At 40.8% G+C, this 22,953-nt stretch overlaps 1 long non-coding RNA gene and 3 pseudogenes across 1 annotated transcript; 1 reads left to right on the plus strand and 3 right to left on the minus strand.

Annotated features, from left to right (window-relative positions):
- Positions 1–1,069: 1,069 nt before the first annotated feature.
- On the minus strand, positions 1,070–6,541 carry LOC107502312. The gene is made up of 4 exons (XR_001594953.2): positions 6,145–6,541; positions 5,225–5,351; positions 4,063–4,184; positions 1,070–3,454 (listed from the first exon to the last, which is right to left on the minus strand). It is a non-coding gene; the product is annotated as an uncharacterized LOC107502312 (long non-coding RNA).
- Positions 6,542–11,309: 4,768 nt separating this feature from the next.
- On the plus strand, positions 11,310–11,428 carry LOC118611715 (annotated as a pseudogene).
- Positions 11,429–11,527: 99 nt separating this feature from the next.
- LOC107502288 lies at positions 11,528–12,869 on the minus strand (annotated as a pseudogene).
- A 5,474-nt stretch (positions 12,870–18,343) lies between these two features.
- On the minus strand, positions 18,344–18,461 carry LOC118611797 (annotated as a pseudogene).
- Between the last annotated feature and the right edge of the window lie 4,492 nt (positions 18,462–22,953).

Genomic DNA, 22,953 nt, shown 5'->3' on the forward strand with positions numbered 1-22,953 from the left:
AACCCCTATCTTACATCACTTGTAAAAATTAACTTAACGTGAATCAAAAACTTAAACATATGCGCTGATACCATAAAGCTCCTAGAAGTAAACACTGGAAAGAAGCTCCTTGACACAGATTTTTTGGATATGACACCAAAAACACAAACAACAAAAGAAAAATAAGGAAGTAGGACTATAAACTTAAAAGCTTCTGATTGTAAAAGAAATAACAAAATAAAAGGGCAACCTATGGAATGGAATATTTGCAAGCTTGTATTAGATAAAGGGTTAATATTCAAAATTTATACAAAATTGAACTCAATAACAACAACCCCAAATGACTGATTTAAAAATGGGCAAAAGAACTAAAAAGACATTTTTCCGAAGATATCCAAACAATCAACAGGTATATGTAAAGGTGTTCAATGTCACTAATCATTAAAGAAATACAAATCAAAACCACAATGAGATATCACCTCACACCTGGATGAATGGCTATCATCAAGAAAAAATAACGGTTGACAAGAAAGTGGAAAAAGGGAATTCTTGTGTACTGTTGGTGGGATTGTAAACCGGTCCACTTTGGAGCACAGTATGGAGATTCTTCAAAAAATTAAAAATAGAACTATCTTATGATTCAGCAATCCCACTTCTGGATATTAACCCTAAAGAATGGAAACAGGTTGTTAAGACATATATATACGCTCATGTTTATTACAGCATTGTTCACAATAGCTAAGATATGGAAACAACCTAAGTGTCCAACAAAGGATGAATGGATAAAAGTAGTACACACACTCACATACAAAATTGGAATGTTATTCAGCCATGAGAAAAAAAGGAAATCCTGCCATTTGCAAAAACATGAATGGACCTTGCGGGCATTATGCTAAGTTAGAAAAAGACAAATACTATATAATATCCTTACATGCAGAATCTAAATAAAAAACCAACTTAAAAAAACAAAGAGTAGAATGATGGTTACAAAAGGCTGGTGGGTGTGGGAGTGCAAGAGATTGTTGTTTTAAGGGTACACATTTGCAACTAGCAGATAAGGTTCCTGGAGATCTAATATACAGTACAGAGATTACATACAACAAAACTTTATTACAAACCTTAAACACAGTAAGAGATTAGATCTTAATTGTTCTCACCACTAGAAAAGATAAACCTGTGACATGACAGCGGTATTAGCTAACACTACAATGGCAATTATAGTGCAATATTAGTGTATCAGATGAATATACTGTACATCTTAAACTTTGTATACAATGTTATATGTCAATTATATCTCAAAAACAATACTAAGTAAATAAATAAAAACTTAGGCCTTAAATGGTCTTAAATAGTACAGTAAAATGTACCCATTCATAGGTATGTACTTATCTCCTTTGACATAAAATAATCTTAGGCAACAATACTTTTAGTATTCTGGTTTAAGTTTTAAGAGCTTCATAAATCAAGGCTTCACGTTCGGCACAAAGACTTATGCTCCTCAATGGTTGAGACGATGTTCTGTAACAAAAGATTTCAATAAATATTTGCTGAACTGCTCTCAAGTGTGCAGCTAACTTGACATGGGAGGGCAGAGTATGTACATTAAGTCAGGTGACAGAAACAAGGCTCTTTTACCTGAAATCTTGCTCTTCCCCTGCCACTCAACAACAACAAAACAACCAATAACAAATTGTCATGGGTTTGTCAGGGAAACCCAAATTAAGCCATGAAGGCATTTCTTTTTGTTACATCTACTTCCTTTTTTTTTTTTTTTTTTTTTTTGCCTCCTTATGTCTGTTATTTTAAAAATAGTCCTGTGATTGCTTTTCAGTGCACACTAAGGGTAGTTCTACAGCTTAAGGATTTTGTAATTGCAAAATAACCACTGCTTCTCTCTCCTTTATAAATTCTCCAATGTAGAGTAAGGTCCTAGGCTGGGTCAATTTTCAATGTGACTCTTTAGATGGATGACAATAGCTGAAGATTTGCCTCAGATTGTCTCACAGTAATGACACTTGCGGGGTTTCTCTTTGGTAAAATTCTCAGATACCAAGTAAGATGTTTCCTCTGGTCAAAAGATTCTCCTCAGGAGTTACATCCAACAGGTCTTTCCCCAGTATGAGTTCTCTGAATTTGACTGAGGTGTGTCCACTTGCAAAAGGCTTTCCCATATCTCTCACTCCAGTGTTGCTCCCCAGTGTGGATCCTTTGAGGATGAGTGACAGATGAACAAAGGCTGAAGGCAAGTCCACATGCAGTATACTGACAGGGCTTCTGCCCAGTGTGACTCCTCACGTGTTGAGTTAGGGAACAGCTATCACAAAAAGCTCTCTTATATTTTTTATACTCAAAGTATTCTACTCCAGTGTGGATGCTATTATTCCAAAAAGGAACAACAGGGTGAGGGAAGATCTTTCCATAGCCACTGCCCTCAGGGCTTCTCTCTCGTGAGAATCCTCATGTGACAAGTGAAAATATAGCTGTCACAAAAGACTTACCAGAATATGCTGCACTCAGACACTTTGTCTAGAGTGGGAAAAAGCTCTGTCCTCTCAAGGCTTTCTCACATCCAGTGCAATCATAGGGCTTTACTTCGACAGATCTGAGAAAGGCATTTGTTGAACCCATACCCGTGCTGCTTCCCCATGTGCCGATCCTTCCCTGCACAGGCCATGGAAGCATTACCTGGTCCAAGTGTGATCTGCTTGGGAATAGCATGTCCTGGAGACTTGCTCCTACAACTCTCAAGGGCAGATCATCATCTGTCCCCATGGCATTATGCTCAGAGCTCAACTTCCTGGGGAGACTATCCCTGTGGGAAAATGTCCCTAGAATTCTTGCATTTTGGCTGCTCCCTGGACTGATACCCACCCCCTGGGGAGTCCCTTGAGACTCCGAGTCAACTGACCCTGCAGTGAGGCCCCCTCCAAGAGGGGCAGCTAAGAGGAAGGCTTTGTGGTCCCAGGTTGTGCTTTCTCACCTAATGTGGATCCAAAACACATAAAGGTCTTTTAGCGAAACCAGCACAGAAAGGCCTTCCACATTCAGTGCTCCTGTGTGGCTTCTCCCCACAGAGAGGGGCCTGGCACTAAACAAGGTCAGAGTTGGCCAGAAGTTCTTCTGATCCTCCCTGCAAGTGAAGGCCTTCTTTAATGTTGAGATCTGCAAACAAACAAGACCTGGCCTTTTCCCTTCTAAAGAATTGTTCTCCATGCTGCTGCTTCTGCCTCTGGTCAAGGTTTACACTGAACCGAAAGTCTCTCCTACACAATTCACATGTTGCTATGTGTCACTGTCCAGATGGTGTTCCCTGTGGCTCAGCTAGGTAAGCAAATGTCTTTCAAGACTGGATACACAGGCCGTATGAATGAGCCTTTTAGGTGGAAGGACCTGCCTTGAGCATTCTAAACTCTGACACTTACAGAAATACCCTGCTCAGAAGGTACAGGCTCTTCCTCCGCAACATGGCAACAACCTGAAAGAAGATAAATGCTGGTCAAACACATGTTTAATGGGTGGCAAATGATATCCCATAAGAAACGTGTGTCTGATACTACCAGGGATTAGTCTGTAGGCCTGTTGGCAGAACATAGCACTAGAGTCAGGATAAGGAAGGCTACTGTGCACTGGAGGTCCCACAGAATGGAGATCTCAGAGGGCCGAGAGTGCAAGGATGGGGAACAGTGTAAGGAAGAGAGGCATGGTCTCCTAATGTGACAAAGGTTCCTTGTGACAGGTGAATGCTGTCCCAAAGGGTCTGTCCAGGGTCACACATATCTGGCTGGAACTGAATGGTCTTCAAGGAAACAAGGATATGTGCAGAAATCATGACATGTTAAATGAAAGCCAATGCTGTAGAGCACTATATGGAGCACTAAAAGAGGACAAATGAGACGTGGGATGACAAAGGTAGCGGACTCACAGATACCTGAAGTCAGAGCACAAATGACACGTGAGCAATGCATCAAAAACAAAGGGAAAGTGAGACGAGGTTAGTCACTGGTATTGGCATCAAACACTAGTAGACAAAGCACAGACTGCTTGTGTAATATGAAGCCAGCCTGTCATCACCATTCCACTCACCAAGGCTGGGCCTCCTCTAGGTCTTCTTTGCTGTGGCTGGAGCCGAGTCTACCTTCTCAAGAACCCTGGGCTCCCTTCCGGCTCCATGCGGGTAGCCACATGGGACCTGGAAACTGCAAGCCCTAAGGTGAAAGAAGATAGGTAAGTGGCCAGTAGTCACACAGGCAACCTTTCCCACATAGAAGAAATTTCAATATCAAAAAAAGAACGTTGGAAGAAACTTTTGCAGGAACAGCTCACTATTCTTCACACGGACAGACCACAACAGTGCCTTCAATTCCTGCAACAGTCAGCTCCCACCCCACATACACACCAGGAAACGTCAGTTAGAAGAAGGGGGCAGAATCTGGGAACAGAGAGGCCAGTGATCTGGACAGTCCCCAACCAAGGTGTGGCCAGGCCATGTGAAATCTGCCGTGCAGACTGTGAGACTCACGACTCGAAACCCTTCATTTCAAAGCTTTGGGCAGTGTGCTGGGGCCAGTCTGGGAGATGAGGCAGCAATGCCCAATGCCCAGCCCTGGTACCCACACCACCTTCTCCAGGGAAGCAAGAAAAGGAGCTATGCTGTGAGAGCGCCAAGAAACAAAGGTGCCCCTTGGGTGAAAAATGAAGAAGTAAACCCAGCCCAGGAAACTGGGACTCACACCCACCCCCAGGAATCCATGTCATTGTGAACCCCTCCAGCTGAGTGTGGGCTAGACCTAAAATCTCTTTTCTGTAAAAAGAATATGGCAAAAACTATGAGACAGTACTTCTGAGAATAGGTTACAAAAATACTGGCTTCTATCTTGAATACTATTTCTTGCTCACGGTCATGGAACTTAGCTGCCTGTGACCCACTTACAGAGAAGACAACATAGCAAGACACTGAGGGAGGACTCTGGCCAACAGCTGGCAAAGAAATGATGAATCTGCCCAAAGGTATCCTGTTCATGTGCATGACCCTGAAAGGAGAGTCATCTCCAGTTACGCCTTCAGATGAGAGCAACCCTGGACAGCCTCAGTAAGGTCACAAAAAACCTTGAGCTAGAGATATCCAAGTCAGATATGTCTGATTCTTGATCCGCAGAAACCATGAAATAATAAATTTGTCTTTTCAACCCACTAAATTTGGGGAAAATTTGCCACGTACCAATAGATAACCAAAACAAGAACTTACCCAGCGAGGACACAAGTGCAAAGTTCTCTAGCATCACATCACGGTACAGGCGTCGCTGCGCCTCCTCGAGAAGCTCCCACTCCTCCCGGGAGAAGCACACGAAGACATCCTCAAAGGTCACACAGCCCTGTCATGATGAGAACAGGTGAGCCCACAAGCAGCACACCATCTCTCCCCAGTTCTCACTGCTCATAAGCACTCTCCGGTACCTGGCCTCCCAGAGATACCTGGCCTTGGCACCACTCATGCCTGCTCACTCATGTCCCTCTGATCACTGTGTTCAGACCAGTACAGACCAAGGAGGTGGGCACATACTGTGTAAGCTTTGGGCCTGGCAAGAAGGATCCCAAACACTCTCTTGCCAGCCATTTCCCATGGTGTCACCCAGACCATGCCTCCCTGACACCACCAGACTCCAACTCAGCCTTCTTCCATAAGCCCCCAGTACTAGGATCTTAAGGCTGTCAGTTCACACTCCTCCCTGGTCTTCTCCCCTCCTGCCTTATTTTTCAGTCTCCACTCTGCTGCCAGAAGAAACCTGTTGAATGAAATCTGTGTAAAATCACCTCCATCTCTGCTCCAAACTTTTAAGAAGGGATGCTTAGCTCCTCTGGCTGCCATTCCAAGCCTGACTTGTGCCGCTGCAGCTATCTGTTCTCATAAAACACAATGGTGACCCCAATCACTCCCGACTCAGTCTCACCTCCAAGTCTTTGCACATGCCTGTTCCAATGACTGGTACTCCCTCCCAAACTTATTTCAACCGCATAATCTTTGGCCTATACTAAGGACCCTAGGCCAGAAGTGACTCCCATCAGGAACTCTACGACCACGAACCGGGAGAAGAAAAGGTAGAGCCCGAAGACAAGGAGGAGCTATGACTATGAGGGTGTGTTTAGGCCTAGGGACACACCACTCACCTGCGCCGGATTCATTAGCGCTGCTGCCCTGGTCCCCGCCGCGGGGCCGGGTGGCTTCGTGGGGTTCTGTGAGGTGGGCGCCAAGGGCGGGGTTCACCTTTTGCTGTGTATCGCACTCCAAGCGTCACTATAAAACGGTATAAAACGCTCAGAAGACCCAGGCCGCCACTTTCAAGGGTCGGGCGCCGGATCGCGGAAGACCCGGGTAAGCCCCAGGGGCGAGGGCGTCCGTTCTACAGTCGGGGACAGCCTCAGAGAGACAGAGCCTGCACCGGTAGTCACAATCGCACAGCCACGGGGGCGGCCCTGCCACGTCACCCTCCTTTCCAGCTTAGCCCCAAAGCGACGGCCTAGCGCATCTCTCCGGTCCACGTGGTACGGGTCCAAAATGCAACTGTACACCAAAGGAAGTATTCCAGAGGCGACGCCGGAAGTCCCGCCCCGCAACTCAGGGCACGCCCCTCTTTGGTCTGCATTGGCCCAGCTCTCAGGCAGAAAAGGCATGAGGCATCCGCTTCTGGGTAATGTAGTCTATTCCGTATGTTCGTACGTGCCGTTCCCCTTTTCCATGGCAACCTACAAACGGCATTGCTAGAACGTGCGGGAAAATAAAGCTCGAGATTTCCAAACACAGGGGCAGGGCTTCGCTTCCTCTTAAAAACGCCTTAGTTTCCCTGGGCATGGCGCTGGACGTGCAAGCTCTGCGGTCCCTCCCGAACCTAGTGAATCACAAACTTCCTGTCCTGCTCCATCCCACCCGCGTCGCGAATCATCTCTTTTCCAGCATACCCATGCGGTACACATGTCTGTATAGGAAAAATACAGTATTCGGTACCATCCTCGGTTTCATGTATCCAACCGGGGACTTGGAAATATACCCCGCGAATATGGGGGCAAGACTATTAATATGGTCATTAGCGTTACTATCACAATGCTTTCATGCACCCTGCTATGGGAAGTGATATTGGGAATGCCTCTTTGCAGGATCCTTGGCATTATTTATCAAAAGATACAATGACCCTGACTCAGCAGGCAGCCTCATAAATTTTGATTAAAAGTTTTACATAAAAGCACACATTTGTATTATTTGTCTTATTTAGTTATTTCTTACACAGCACAGGATTTCTTAAACTACAGGTAGGCATTTTGCCCAAAGAGATGCGTGATTGCAGGCTACATAATTCAGATATTGGGAACACCTAGATTAACTGCCTTCAAGCCTGAATGGAGAATGGAGTTGACATGGTTACATGTTTGTGACAGAATGACATGTCACCTAGTTCACGGTAACCAGGACCTCCCTTTCCACATTCTGTCCTTCCCTGACCCTCAGGGCAGGTAGGCCCAGGAACAAATATATGATCATGAGATGGCTCTGCCGGTAGCTCAGCAGCTTTAAGTCATCAAGTCCTGTCCTCAACAAAACACCCATCACCATCAGCCCATCACCTGAACCTGGAGTCCCCGAGGGAACACTAAATCCTGGAAAATAGAGAATCACTGAGATCCCCAGAATGGTGCACAAATACAAAACAGTTAAAATACAATTTGACAGTCATTTTTGCCTATATTCAATTGGCTGCGACTCATTCAGATGGTCCCAAATTAAGTGTACAGAAGCTGGGACATGCTGTTCTGTTAGGTGTCCAAAAAAAGAAAATCGAATTGGTAAGCATACAGCCAGTTTATGTCACAACCCATCAATCTGGTCACCACATATATATTTTATTATTTCTCCCATGCATTCTACACTGTCATCCCTTTATTATCCACCAACTCAAAACCCCATCTAATTACTGAGCTCATCTCACAGTTAACAATCTCTAAGGTGTGTTGTCCTTTGCATCAGGTTCAACTACTGTTCCTTATCACCAGGAATCTGTCAACACAAAATAAATTGTCTCTACTCACACTCAATATATACTGGGGTCAGAGATACAGTGGAAGGACATACTGAAGATCCCAAAGAAATCATCGCCAACATAAATTTCACTCAAATAACACTCAACAATTAGTGTTTTTTTTTTAAAGAAAGAGCATGAAATAAGACTACATGTGCCCCCTAAATGAAAAATGGAATAGAAAACTAACCCACAGAAAATGAATGCTAAAGGTTACATTTAAGGACAAAGGAAAATGGTCCAGGTGAAAGGTCTGCAGCAATAGAAGAAATAAAGATCCAAAAGTAGGATGCATCTGTAAATGGTATAATTATTCACTATCTGTATAAAACATAAACAGTATCCCCTTGTTGAGTACAATGACGTAATTGCCATTCGATCCTCAAATAACATCCCTTATATTGGGCAAGATGATATATGCTCATTTATATTAACAATAAGTGTTATAATTTTACCTTAAACATTAGTAAAATAGGGGTATATACACTCCCAACTAAAATACAGAGTTTAGAATTACAGAAAAGTTTTAAAGTACAAGAAATAGAAGTGAAGCAAAAGTAAGCACAAAATAGGAAGATGTATTTAAACCCAAAGATACCAGCCATCACATGAGTATGGAATAAATGTTTGCATTATGTAATAACTTTGGTGTGGAAAAATATCCTGCAATATTCACTTTCTGTCACATTTCCAAGGTATGTTATAGAAATAGATGAAATAACATCAATTCTATAAAATCTCACCCAGAAAAAAAAAAGAAAAAAGAAAAGAGGAGGAATACTCAGTTCATTTTGAGAGGCATTACTTGGACACTAACAATCATGCAAAAAAATTAAACTACACACCAATATGGTCATTATTTTAGACACAAAAATCCTAAACAAAATTCTAACTAACAGAAAGCTGTAACATACACAGAGTAAAATAATTATATTTCATGATCTGGTAGGGTTTGTTACAGGAATGCAAGGATGGTTCAACATTCAAAAACCAGTCAAAGCAAGCCATTATAGCATCCATTCATAATGAAAGCTCTTAGCAAATTAGGAAGGAAACTTTCCAAACTGAAAAACATGTATAAAAAGAACCTGTAGCTATTATCATACTTAACGGTCAACACTAAATATTTTCTCCCTAATATTACAAACAAGGCAGGTGTGTCCTCTTTCACCACTTCTATCCAACACTATATTGGTTCTAGCTGGCACAATAAAAGCAAGAGAAGGAAATGAAAGGGATATGGTTTAGGAAGAAGAAATAAGATGTTTGCAACTTGCTGATAACATTATTGTTTATGAAAAAAATCCTGAGGAATGTACAAAAAAAGCTGCTAGAACTAAGTGAATTCAGCAAGGTCATAGGCTACAAGGTCAACATATGAAAATTAGTTATATTACAATATAATAGTAATGCTCATGTGCAAACTAAAATTAAAAACTCAATACCACATGTAATGACTCAAAAAAAGTGCCTAGATAAAAATCTAACAAAATATGTTTAGGAGCTATAAGCTTAAAATTACAAAACACTAACTAAATAAATCCAGGAAGATCTAAATAAATGGAGAGGCATACCATGCCCATAGACTGGAAGACTCAACACAATGAAGATTCCAAATCTCACCAAAGTGATCCACAGATTAATTTCTACCAAAATCTTAGCAAAATGTTTTATAAATATAGACATGCATATGATAAAGTTTATATGGAAAGCCAAAGGAAATTTTTGATATGGAAAACTACACCAATTTTTAAAAAGAATAAATATGGAGGAATAACTTTACCCAACTTTAAGACTTGGCGATAGTTACAGTAATCAAGACAGTGTGGTAGTGGCAGATGTTAAGACACACTGATCAATGGGATAAAATAGAGAACTCAGAAACAGACCAGCATGAATATGCTCAACTGATTTTTGACTGAGTAGACACAATTCAACGGAAGCAGGAAAGTCTTTTCAACAAATAGTGCTGGAATAACCCTTAGGCCAACACAAGAAAAAAACTCAAGGTAAACCTCACATGGCAATACAGAAATTAACTTAACATGGACTAGAGATTTAAATGTAAAAGGTAAAACTAGAAATCTTATAGGAAAAAATATTCAGGACTTAGGGCTTACAAAACACTTCCTAGACATGACATGAAAAGGGTAGAGAGATGCTTTTACAATAATGCCATGGATTGATACAATGAAAATGGCTTGGCCTACAATGGCAATATGAAACTACACATGTGGTCATTTAAAAAGGCCCTGTGAAGGTTTCCAAGTAGACACATTACATCCAGTGTATTTTTAACATGAGGTAATACTATAGTAGGTAGCTCAAAAAAATACTGAAGGAGGAATACCCTAAAAAAGGTACTAGTCGTTAGTCTTTATGCCAGAACTAAGCTCATGGTGACAACTGTGCAACTCATATATATCTACATGTACACATCCACGTCATTGTGCTAAAATTTTGTGATTTTGACAGTAAATCTTCACAATCTTTTGTAAAATTAAAAATGAGATGCTTTCTCTGTTTTTCTGACTTTATCATTATTCCTTAGCCTAAGTTAGCCACGTGTTTTATTTTGTTTTGGCTCTAAACCACCCCTAGAAAATTGTGCAAGTGGAAACCTCTCTAATGAGGATTGAAGCAGCTCAGAAATCGGAGAGGGGAGAATTCGGATTTATCTTGGAAGGTAGAACAGCAACACTCATCCTCACACCACAGAAAAATAAAGAAAAAAAATAAGTAGATCAAGATGAAATATGAGTTTTTGAGTGGTTGAAAACACATGAAGAAACATGTATTTCAAAATTCTGTCTTAACTGTGCAGTAAAGTGTGCCCATTCACATGTACATCTTTATCTCAATATAAGAGCATTTCCTAACTCAAGTCCTCATATTCTTCATAGATTTATGCAGCTCATGAGTAGAGACAATGTTGTAGAACAAAGGCAGCTTTTGATCAGTGATTTCAGACATATCCTCAACTGTCTAACTCTCCCAATACTAGACAGAAGTGAATGTATGTAACAGATAAACAAGGAAACTAGGCCCTGTGATCGCTGAGATGACATGCCCTGCTCCCAAAATAAACTAAAGGGATGAAAAATTGACATAGGCTTTTCTGAAAGAAGCTGTGCTTGCATTTTTTTTTCTCTTCTGTGTCTCCTCCTCCTTTGTTTGAATTTCCCTGAGATAATTTTGCAATGTAAACTAAGGAGAAAGATGTGGCTGAAGGTTTTGCTAAGTGAATGATAAAGATTGGATCATGTCTACGGCCATGCTACCCTGAACAAGCCCAATCCCATCTAATCTTAGAAGCTAAGCAGGGTCAGGGCTGGTTAGTACTTGGATGGGAGACCACCTAGGAAGACCAGGTGTTGTAGGTGTAAAAAATAAAAAAAAATAAGGGATTGTAAGCTGACAAGGTCCTTGCAATCTGTGAGGTCAACCAAGGGTTGACCTAAAAAAATTAAAAAAAAAAAAAGATTGGATCACTCTCCTGGATGAATTCTCAGAGGCAGAATGAGATTCTAAGCTGAGTCGACCTCTGACATGACTCATTAGATGATAACTGATACTCTGCAATAGGTTTTCTCACAGGGAATATACTTGTGGGGTTTCTCTTTGGCATGAATGAGTAGATTCTGAGTAAGACATTTCTTTTGGGGAAAGTTTTCCCTTAGTGGTTACATTCAAAAAGTCTTTCTCCAACAGGAGTTCTTAGAAGCTGACCGAGGACTGTCCACTGGTGAATGGTCTTCCCACCTCTGTTGTACTGACAGGGTTTCTTCCAGAATGTATTTTTTGGTGCTGATTAAGGGGTGAACTGTGACTGAAGGCTTTTCCACATTCACTGTGTTCATAGGGCTTCTCCCCAGTGTGGATGATGGACTGTTGAATGAGGTCTGCTCTCTTGCAAAAGGCTTTCCTGTACTCATAGGGCTTCTTCCACTGTGGATCCTCTGGTGCCTCATGAGGTATGACCTGCAGCTGAAGGCCTTCCCTCATTCATTGCACTCACAGGGCTTCTCTTCAGGGTGGATGCCAAACTGTCCAATGACGGCTGACTAACTGCTGAAGGCTTTCCCAAATTCTTTGCCCTTATAGGGTTTTTCTCCAGTGTGGGCCCTTTTATGTAAAATGAAAGTGCATCTATGGGTGAAGGCCCTTCCATACTCACTGCACATGTAAGGCTTCTCCCCAGTCTGAATCCACTCGTGCTGCTTGAGGTGTGACCTGCAGTAAAAGGCCTTCACATACTCTAGGCACTTATAAGGCTTCTCTCCAGTGTGAATGACGTAGTGTTGAATGAGGTCTGTTATGCCCAAAAGGCTTTTTCACATTCCTTGCATTCAAAGGGTCTCACTCCACTATGAATTTGCTGGTGCCACCTGAGGTTTGACCTGCAGTTGAATGCCTTCCCACACTCCACGCACATGAAGGGTTTCTCTCCCATGTGGATGATGTCGTGTTGAAGGAAACCAGTCTTATCTTGGCAGACTTTCCCACATTCTATGCACACAGAGTTTTTTGCCAGTGTGGCTTCTGTTATGCAGAATCAAGTTGGAGTGGCGGGTGTGTAGGCCTTTCCACACTCAATGCACACACAGGGCTTCTTCCCAGTGTGGATCTGGTGGTGCCTCATGAGGTATGACCTGCAGTTGAAGGCCTTCCTGCACTCCATGCACTCATAGGGTCTCTCCCCGATGTGGATCATATGGTGCTAAAGGATGTTATGTGCTCTTGCTAAAAGTTTTCCCACACTCTGCATTCATAGGGCTTCACTCCAGTGTGAATCTGTTTATGTCAAACAAGGAAGCACCACATTCAGAGCTCAGTTTTCTAGGGAGCTTTTCCCTCAGGGGGGTCAATCCCTGGTCTCAGGTCCCTTCCTGAACTTCTGATGGCCCGTTCTGACCCTTGCCTTGTCCCACCTGGGCATCTCCTGAGGCTCGCTGAGTCTATTGCTCCTGGAGTGAGACATCCTCAGACAAAGCCAGGCGGAAAAGGGGAGGCTGTGTGGTCTCGGGTTTTATCACCTGAAGGGAATACAACACACAAAAGAGCTTGTTAGTGATGATAACACAGAAGAAAATAGCAACCCAAGCTGATTACCACAGTAGGATGTGAGCAATGTTTTCATTCTTGGATCTGGTGATACTGAATGTATTATTTTCAAAAAGAAATGAATGAATAAGTAATTTAATTAATACATCAATTAATCAAGGTCTTTCATGAATCAGAGGTGACAATGTGTCATAAACCAAGGTTTATGATTGACATCTTGTACCTGAGGTCCACTCAACAAATTACAGGTCATATGAGGTTAAGATCATGGTCTCTGACTATCAAAACAATAGAAACAAGTTTCGGAAGAACTCAATATTAGCTTCGTGGTGCCTGGCAAGGCACTCAAATCCCATTAGTCTTCATTTTCTTTTCTAAATAATAAAGCAAAAAAAAGTGCCTGTCTTGTAGGACTATTGTAAGGATGAAGTAAAATACTGCATATACCATATTCAGTATGGGGTCAGACATTGAGTAAAGAACCAACCAATGCATATTAGCTTTAGTTTTTTATTATGGGTTAATCCAATGATATACATCTGGGACCTAGCTAGAAAGCATGTAAATTGAAGGTGTAAGAATGTGTGGATTAACTTTAGAGAGTATAAGAGTTAAAAGAATTGGCCATGAGATATTTGATGAGCCAACATTAAAATGGTGACTATAGTGAGGAGAGACTGAAGGTCTAGTGACAATCCAAGAGGGCCAAATGTTTTATCTGAATATCTGTGCTACGTTTTAAGCTCACAGCAAGGAGGTTAACAGTCAGCTCTGGAGCCAGAACATGTCGGCTCAAATTCTGCCGTACAAAATCAGCTGACATTAGACAAATTTTTTAGCTGTTTCTGTCTCAATTTCTTTTCTGGAAAGCAAAGAGACTCTCCGTTTCTGTCTCACAGGCTGTCATGAGGGTTAGAAAATGCCTATAAAGTGCCTGACACTGCAGAAGCTGTCCAGTAAATTGTGGGCCATTACCCCTTACCATTGTGGTTACTGTTCCATTTGAAAATTAGGAGCTAATAATATTGTAATAACTCTGCATAGTGCCAGGTGGGTACTAGAGTAATTGGGGGGATCACTTTGTAAATTATACAAATGTCTAACCACTATGCTGAACACCTGAACCAATATGAAATAACATTAAATTGCAATTCTATTTGAAAAATATAATAATAATGATGATGATGATAATAATAATAATAATAATAATAAATGAAATTAGTGCAAAGCATTGACCATATAAGGAGCAGTTTCAGTGTTGCTATTGGTATTAAGGAACCTCCCCCTGGGGCCTCAAAGACCAAAGAAGACTACTTTACCAAGTGCTGATGAAGACTGGGGGTGGGGTGGACACTTTCACAGCAAATGGTAGAAATGTAAAAGGGTGCAGCCACTCTGCCCAAGAGTCTGGCAGTTTCTGTAAAAGCAGAACATAAACCTACTCCATGACTTGTACACATATCAGAATAGATTCTTTTTTTAAAAAAATATTTATGCCTACAGTATCTGATCTTCCTAGGTGGTCTCCCATCCAAGTACTAACCAGGCTCAATCCTGCTTAGCTTCCAAGATCAGACGTCAGGCTTGTTTGGGGTGGCATGGCCATAGACCATGGACTGTGGCTTCACTGGGGCACGAACCCAGGACCTTCTGCAAATAAAGCAGACATGCTAACCGCTACACTATGGAACCATGTCCAAGAATAGATTCTTAACACAAATCAGTGCTATGCACACCAAAAAAAACCACATAACAAGAATATTCTTTGCAGTATTAAGTCAAAAACAACAGGAATGCCCATCAAGAGGGGAATGGGTAAATGAATGGTAGCTTCTCACACAGTGAGATGACACACTGCACTGTGAGTAAACAAACTCCAACAATGTGTAACCACACAGAAAGAATCTCACAGATACGATGATGACCAAAAGAAGATAGGTATGAGACAGCATGCTGTGGGGCTCAACAGTCAAAACTATCACTGCTGACAGTCAAAATGAGGATTACATAGCAGAGGGGGCTCTTGAGGGCATGAGTCCCTAGTGAAATGCTGCAGATATTCTATATATCAACCTAGGTGGTGGTTATGAGGGTTTATATGCAAGCAAAAATTCATCAAGTTGGTCTCTTAAGGTTTTGCACTATACAGTAATAAATAATAGTTAAGTGGGAGGTAGAACAGTATAGACATCTCTTGCTAAATGAGACTTCTCCAGATCAATTGTACAGAGAAAAGAGTCTATGACAGCCAGCATGAAGCCATTAGAGAGGCATCAGCACTTTTTGCTTATTTCCCCCAAGTGTATTGTTATGTCTAGTAGAGAATGGATAAAGTTACAGAAGAGGCAGAAAAGAAGTGAAGAAGCAGGTTTCATGAGAAAGTGGACACTGGTATGACATTCTCGTTTTCTGCCTCACAAATAATACACTCAGCATCACCAGACCCAAGAATGATCTGAACACTGGTGCAGTAATTGACCATAGTAGGGGGCAAGACCTCCCCTAGGGATGTGAGAAGGACAGCTATACACAGGAGATGAAGATGAATGTGTAAGGATGAGAATTAATCAACACAGAACAAGACTCTATTTTGACATAAAACTATGCTGAGACAACATTAGCACCATGAGATCATGCAGTTCCCCCAGGGCCTCAAGGCTGCTGTGTGTCACAGCTAGCATTTAAGCCCAGGCAGCGGAAGCCTAGAATCCAAAAGAACCTAATACACCCCATAACTACACCCACAGGAGCGGTGAAGAATGTGATAGAGCTGGAGAGGGGAAGACAGAAAAACCACAGGTTAAAAGGCTCCATGGACTCAAGTCTACAAAGGTCACAACAAGCAAATTCCCACAAAGTCCAGTGGCAGTGGCCACCTTGTTGTCTGCAAGAGGCCATGACTCCCACCTGGCCAGCTGTTGGCACTCATCTGGGCAAGAGTTTAGAAAGAGGACTCTCTTCAACAACTGTAACTCTAGACTGTGCTCCATTGGGTAGATCAGCTCTGATCTAGGCAAAGGACAGCCTGTTCATGTAGAAAGAAAATCTTTCAATCTAGGCTGGAACTTCAGGATGTGGAGGGAACCCTAGAACAAAACTGCTCTCACCCACATAGACAAAATGCTGCAACCTAGATATCAACGACAAAAACACCATCATTGGACGCCACAGGCTCTAGACATTAGTGCTGGCTGTGTAAACAGTACTAATTCCCTTTGATCTTCATCCTATATAACCCCAACACTTATATGTGTTCTAATTCATCCAAGTCAAGGGCCTCAATGTCTTTGTGCAACAGCAACATTTGGTGCACCTGACTGCAACTACAGACCAATTCAAGCAAAATCTCTGGAACGAGGCCAGGCATCAGATTTACACACTCCCCAGGTGATGGTGACCCACCTGGTAGATTAAAAAGCCCTGGACTCCATCATCTCACAAATGACAGCCCTGAGCATCAGTAGTCTGACATAGGCAACTGACCTATATCAGCAACTCTGAGTAACACGAAAGTTTTATTCCAGGAAGGCCTAAATGAGGCACCTGCAGCTCCTGTCATCCTGAAGCATATTGCGACTTCTGTGAGAAAACCTGCCTGAGTATCAGGACCAAAGACAGAAATTAAAGACATAGGTAACTGGGTTGGCACCCAACATGCCAGGAGCCAGTCCCACTTCTGAGCTTCTTGTTAGGTGAAATGATAAATTTCCTGCACAGTGAAGACTGAGCTGGTGTGTCATGTGTAAAAGACTCTGTGAAGAAGTCAAAGGCACAGGAACCAGGTCCCACAAAAATCTCATCTGCAGATCCTCAACCAAAGTTCATGACTTACCTATCGTCATTAAGCAAATGTTCGCTCATATCTGCCATAGAGCAGTGGAAAGGTGAACAAGAAATACTTGAAACAATAATGACTGTAAATTTCCCCAAATTAATTTCAGACACCAAACCACAGATGCAGGTAGCCAAGAAAACTCCCAGCATGATAAATGTCCCCCAGTCCCCACAAAATCCTGAAGAAACAAAGACACACCTAGGCATTCATTTTAAAACTACAGAAAATCAAAGATAAAGAAAAAAAAAACCTGAAAGGAGCCAGAACGGATAAAAAGCACCTTACCTATAGAAAAACAAAGACAAAACTATATCCAATTTTGCCTCAGAAATCCTACAGGCAAGAAGAAAATAGAAAGACATATTTTAAGTGTTCAGAGAAAAATCCCACCAATCTTGAATTTCATAGCCTGTGAAATTATCCTTCAAAAGTAAAAGAGGAATCAAGAATTCCTCAGAGAAACAAAAATTGAGGGAATCTGTTGCCAACAGATCTGCCTTGCAATAAATGTTAAAAGTTCTTGAGAGAGAAAATGATACAGGTCAGAAACTTGGGTCTAGATGAAGGAGGAATATTGAAGAAGAAATAAGAGAAGGTAAAATAAAAACATTTACTTGTCTCAGCGATCTAACAGAACAGTCTGTTCAAAATAACAGCAACAATGTATTTGATTAAATATGCTTATGTATGTATTTTATGTATGTAGGTATATTTATATATGTCTGTGCATGTAAATGTTTATGTGTGCTTATGTATAAGTAAAATGAATGACAGCAATGATACAAAGAATAGGAGGGAGGAATTAGGATTATTTTGGCATAAGGTCTCAGTCTACCTGTGAAAATAGTGTTATTTGAAAGTGGACTTGCATTAGTTGAAAATGCAAACTACAAACTCTAAAACAACCACTAAAGCAAATTAAAAAAAAAAAGTATAACACACTAAGAAAAAATAGAAAATGGAATCATGAAATGTTCAACTGAAACCACAAAAGGCAGAAAAAGAGTGGAAAACAAAAATAGGAACAAATAACAAGGACAACAAATAGAAAACAGGAACAAATATGGTAGGTATTAATGCAACTATATCAATAATCACTTGGAGTATCATTGGTGTAAATGCTCCAATTACAAGACAGAGATTGTCATGGTGGATCAAAAAACAAGACTCAACAATATGTTGTCTACAAGAAACCTACTGTAAATATAGAGACATATATAGATTAAAAGTAAATGGATAGAAAAAAATTTACCATGCCAATACAAATCAAAAGAAAGCAGAAGTGACTATATTAATTTTATTTTTTTTAAATATTTTTTTAAGGCAAGGCAACTCTTGGTTGACCTCACAAATTGCAAGGACCTTGTCATCTTACGATCCCTTATTTTTAAATTTTTTATGCCTACATCACCTGGTCTTCCTAGGTGGTCTCCCATTCAAATACTAACCAGGCCCGATCCTGCTTAATTCTGAGATCAGATGGGATCAGGCTTGCTCAAGGTAGCATGGCTGTAGAGGCCATAGACCCAATATGTAGAGATTAAATAACACACTTCTAAACAACATTTGGGTCTAAGAAGCAATCTCAAAGTAAAAAATATTTCGAACTAAATATTGTATTATCGAGTCAATTTACCAAAATTTGTGGGATGTAGTGAAAGCAGTGCTTAGAGGGAAATTGATAGCATTGAATGTATATTTTTAATAAGAAAGATCTAAAGTCGATTACATAAATTTCTACCTCAATAAACTAGAAAAACAAGAGCAAATTAAATTCAAAGTAAACAGGACATAAGAAATCAGAATTAGAGCAGAAATCAGTGAAATTGAAAACAGGATATCAGCAGAGGAAACCAATAAAACAAAAAGCTGGTTCTCAAAAGATCAATAAAATTGATAAGCTTCTAGCCAGGCTGAGAAAAAAAGAAAACACAAATTACTAATATCACTAACGAAAGAGGGGACAGATCATCACGACAGATTTTATGGACATTAAGAGAATATGAAAGGAATACTATCAACAACTCTATGTTCACAAATTTGATACTCAAGATGAAATAAAACCAATTATTTGAAAGATACAATCTGCTAAAACTCACATAAGAAGAAATAGACAATTTGAATAGGCATATTTCTATTAAGGAAATTGACTCGATAATTAATGACCTTCCAAAAAAGAAAGCACCCAAGCCCAAATGAGCTCACTGGTAAATTCTAATGAACATTAAAGGAAGAAATTATACCAACTCCCTGCAATTTCTTCCAGAGATAGAAGCAGAGGGGATACTTCATAATTCAATAGATGAGGCCAGCATTACCCTAAGACCAAAACCAGACAAAGACATTACAAGAAAACTACACATAAAATCTGTCATGAACATAGATGCAAAAAAATCCTCCACAAGATTACAGCAAATCAAACCCAATAACGTATAACCACTAACCAATGCATACAACAATGTTTAACCAAGAACATTATACACCACAACAAAGGATAAATCCCAGGTATACAAACCTGGTTTACATTTGAAAATCAATTAATGTAATCCATCACATCAACAAGCTAAAGAAAATAACCACAGATGCAGAAAAGTATTTGATATCCAACATCCATTAATTAAAAAAAAAAAAAGAGGAACTCTCAGCAAACTAGGAATAGAGAGGAACTTCCTCAACTTGACAAAGAACATCTACAAAAACCTCTACAGCTAACATCCTACTTAAATGTGAGAAAACTGATGCATTCTCACTAAGATCAGGAACAAAACAAGAATGTCCTACCTCACCACTGCTTTTCAACATCATACTGAAAGTATTAGCTAATGCAGTAAGACAAGAAAATGAAATAAAAGGTATACAGATTGGGAAGGAAAGAATAAAGCTATGTATAAAATCCAAAATGATCAACAAAATACTTTTGGAACTAATAAGGAATTATAGTAAAGTTGCAGGATATAAGGTTAATGTACAAAAGTCGACTTTTCCTACATACCAGCAATGAACAAGTGGAATTAAAAATAAAAAAAAAGAAAGAAAAAGAAAAATTACCATCCACATAAAAACCTGCATATGAATGTTTATAGTGGCTTTATTTATAACTGCCAAAACTTGAAAGTGACCTAGATGTTTTTCAGTAGGTAAATGTATAAACTATGGTACACACAGAGAATGGAATATTATTCAGTGCTAAAAAAAATGAGCTATCAAGCCATAAAAAAACATGGAGTAACAAATACATATGATTAAGTGAAAAGGCCGATCTGAAAAGGCTACATACTATATGATTCCGACTATATGATATTTTGGAAATTACAAATGGTATTAGTAAAAAGACCAGTGGTTGCCAGGGGTTGGTTGGGGGAGATGAATAAGCAGAGTGAACAGGATTTTCAGGGCTGCAAAAATATTCTGTATGATGCTATAATGGTGAATATATGTTTTATATTTGTACAAACCCCTACAGAATGTACAACACCAAGAATGTGAACTATGGACTTTGGGTGACTATGATATGTCAATATAGGTTCATCAACTATAATAAACGTGCCACTCGGGGAGGAATGTCGATAATGGGGGAGGCTTTACACATGTAGGGGCAGGGTTTATATGGGAAGTCTCTGTATTTTCCTCTCCATTTTGATATGAACCTAAAATGCTGTTAAGTCTTAAAAAAAAAAAATATCCCAGGGACTGTGCCAAGCCATTTAAAGGCATTGTTTGTTTTTTTAATTGAATTAGATTTATGCACATGTTTAAACCATTGAATCTTTTCATTTAGGTACAAAGTTCGCTGTATTCAATGATCTAAGTGGGTTTTTTCTTTTATAGGTCCTAAGCAGTGTTATATTGTTCTTCCCGTGGGTCTTGCATGAAAAATTCCACTTCAGGATTTCCTTACAGCATTCACATGAAATATATACTCTGATCAATCAGCACCATTTTATAGATGAAAAAACTGAGGCCCAGGCAGATAAAATAATTTGCTGAAATCATGGAAATGATGAATGGCTGACCCAAGATGGAAAGCAGGGTCTATCATTTCTGACATCTGGCCTATTAAATTACAAAGCTACATAAAACCTCCAGAAAATGCTGAGTTCAAGTGTGAGGATGATGACAATGAGGACAATGACTAAGAGTAATGATAGCAATAGGAGTCACAACTGCTACTGCACATAGCAAGCAATCACCAGGCATAGTTTTGAGCCATTTACCCTGTGAAAGAGCTACCACATTACCCCACTTTACCTTTGAGATAACTGAGGCACAGAGGCGTTCAGTAACTTGCCCAGGAAGACACAGCTCATAAGTAGCAGAGTGGGGACTGGACACCAAGAGTCTGGGACCAGATCCTGGCCTTTCAAGTACTACATTAAGGAGGAAATGACAACACTCCCATGTGGGGACAGTAGCCACAGACCAAGTGAGCTGTGGTGTGAGGGGGGACATGAGCAGGAGAATTCAATTCTCCGGAAATAGGGGTCAGAGGGAGGGGCAGACTTGGTGACGTCAGACTTCAGCATTTCATGAACCACCAAAATAAAAAACTGAGAATTCCACAGTGATTTGATCAAATTGAGACGTTTGCACAAACATCAAATATCACCTATCTTTATTAACATTTCACAAAATAAAGAACTTGTATCATCAAAACTGCAAAGCTTTTCACAATAAAGGTGTGTCTTATAAAATGAATGGATTCGGCTTTATGAGGGACTCATTGCAATGGTCCTATTTTCCTTACTTGCCAAGGACAGCATGCTGGAAGAATTAAATGAGTGAAGAGAAAGACTATAAATACAGAAAAGTAGAGCTGAGGAATCCATGAGCTTCAGAGACAAGGACTGAATGACCACTTCCTTTTGCAAAATAGCTGTGGCAAAAAAAAAAAAAAAAAAGCCATTGTGAAAAGACAGTGACACGAGCCAACCCAGAGAGAAGGCAGGACAAGAGATCCAGAAGCCAGGGCACAAGCATGCTTCTCTAAGTTCTTCTATCAGTCCCTCAAGAAGCCTGGCTGGAATGTGCCTCTGGGTTCAGTAAGACACCCCCACTTCCTCTCAACATATCCTTCTCTTTTGGCTGCAACCAAAGGTAAACCCTGTTTCTTGCCCAACCCCCCCCCACCCCCCGCCCCGAGACAGGGAGACCAGGCAGAAAGAGGTGAGAAAAGAACTGAACGGGAAGGAGGATAGATGGGCTACAGAGACCATCTTGGCCAGCCAGGCCTGGAGCCAGGCCTGGCAGAGTGGGGACGCCTTACCCAGAGAGACCAGGAGCCTACAGGTCTCTAGTATCATCTCCTGGTACAGGGTCCTCTGGGCTGTGTCCAGTTGCCCCACTCCTCCTGGGTAAAAGTCACAGCCACATCCTCGAAGGTCACAGGCATCTGGAAAGTCAAATAGAGGCAGTAATGTTGATTTGAGAGCTGTTGGATGGAATTGAAGACCATCTCTCTCAATGGAAAAAGGGCAGAGAGACAAAACAGCTCCTGAGGGCTGAGCTCTGTGATGAGTTCAAGGAGCAAGAAACTGCTTTGCACTAATTACAGTGGAGTAGGAGCCTCCTCTGCCAGAGCCAATGGAGAGAGAACACATGAGGTCAGGACCATGTTGTGTGCACTGTGAGGCACTGAACGGTAAAGACTCTAAGACATCAGAGGGATGGGAAAGAATATTAATGATGATGAAAACAATAATTATAATAACTGCACCTGGGACTCACTGGTCCTCACCATGTGCCCACCTTGTGCTGAGGGCTTTACTTGTTGTGTTAAAGTGACTGAAGTCAGAGTCCTGAGATAGGAATCCAAAATTCTAAAATCAACACTTACTTGCTGTGTGAACTTGGGGTACCTCACTTCATTTCTCAGAACTTTGATTTTTGAATCAACACAATAATTCTCACTCAGCAATGATAGTTACAAGAACTAGAGAAAAAATACTTGTAAAAGAAACACTGGAGTGGCTGGCCACAGCCCATGAGGTTGACACCATCATTATCTTCATG

The sequence above is a fragment of the Rousettus aegyptiacus genome, unplaced genomic scaffold (genome assembly GCF_014176215.1).
Source record: "Rousettus aegyptiacus isolate mRouAeg1 unplaced genomic scaffold, mRouAeg1.p scaffold_m13_p_14, whole genome shotgun sequence".
Taxonomy (NCBI): Eukaryota; Metazoa; Chordata; class Mammalia; order Chiroptera; family Pteropodidae; genus Rousettus; species Rousettus aegyptiacus.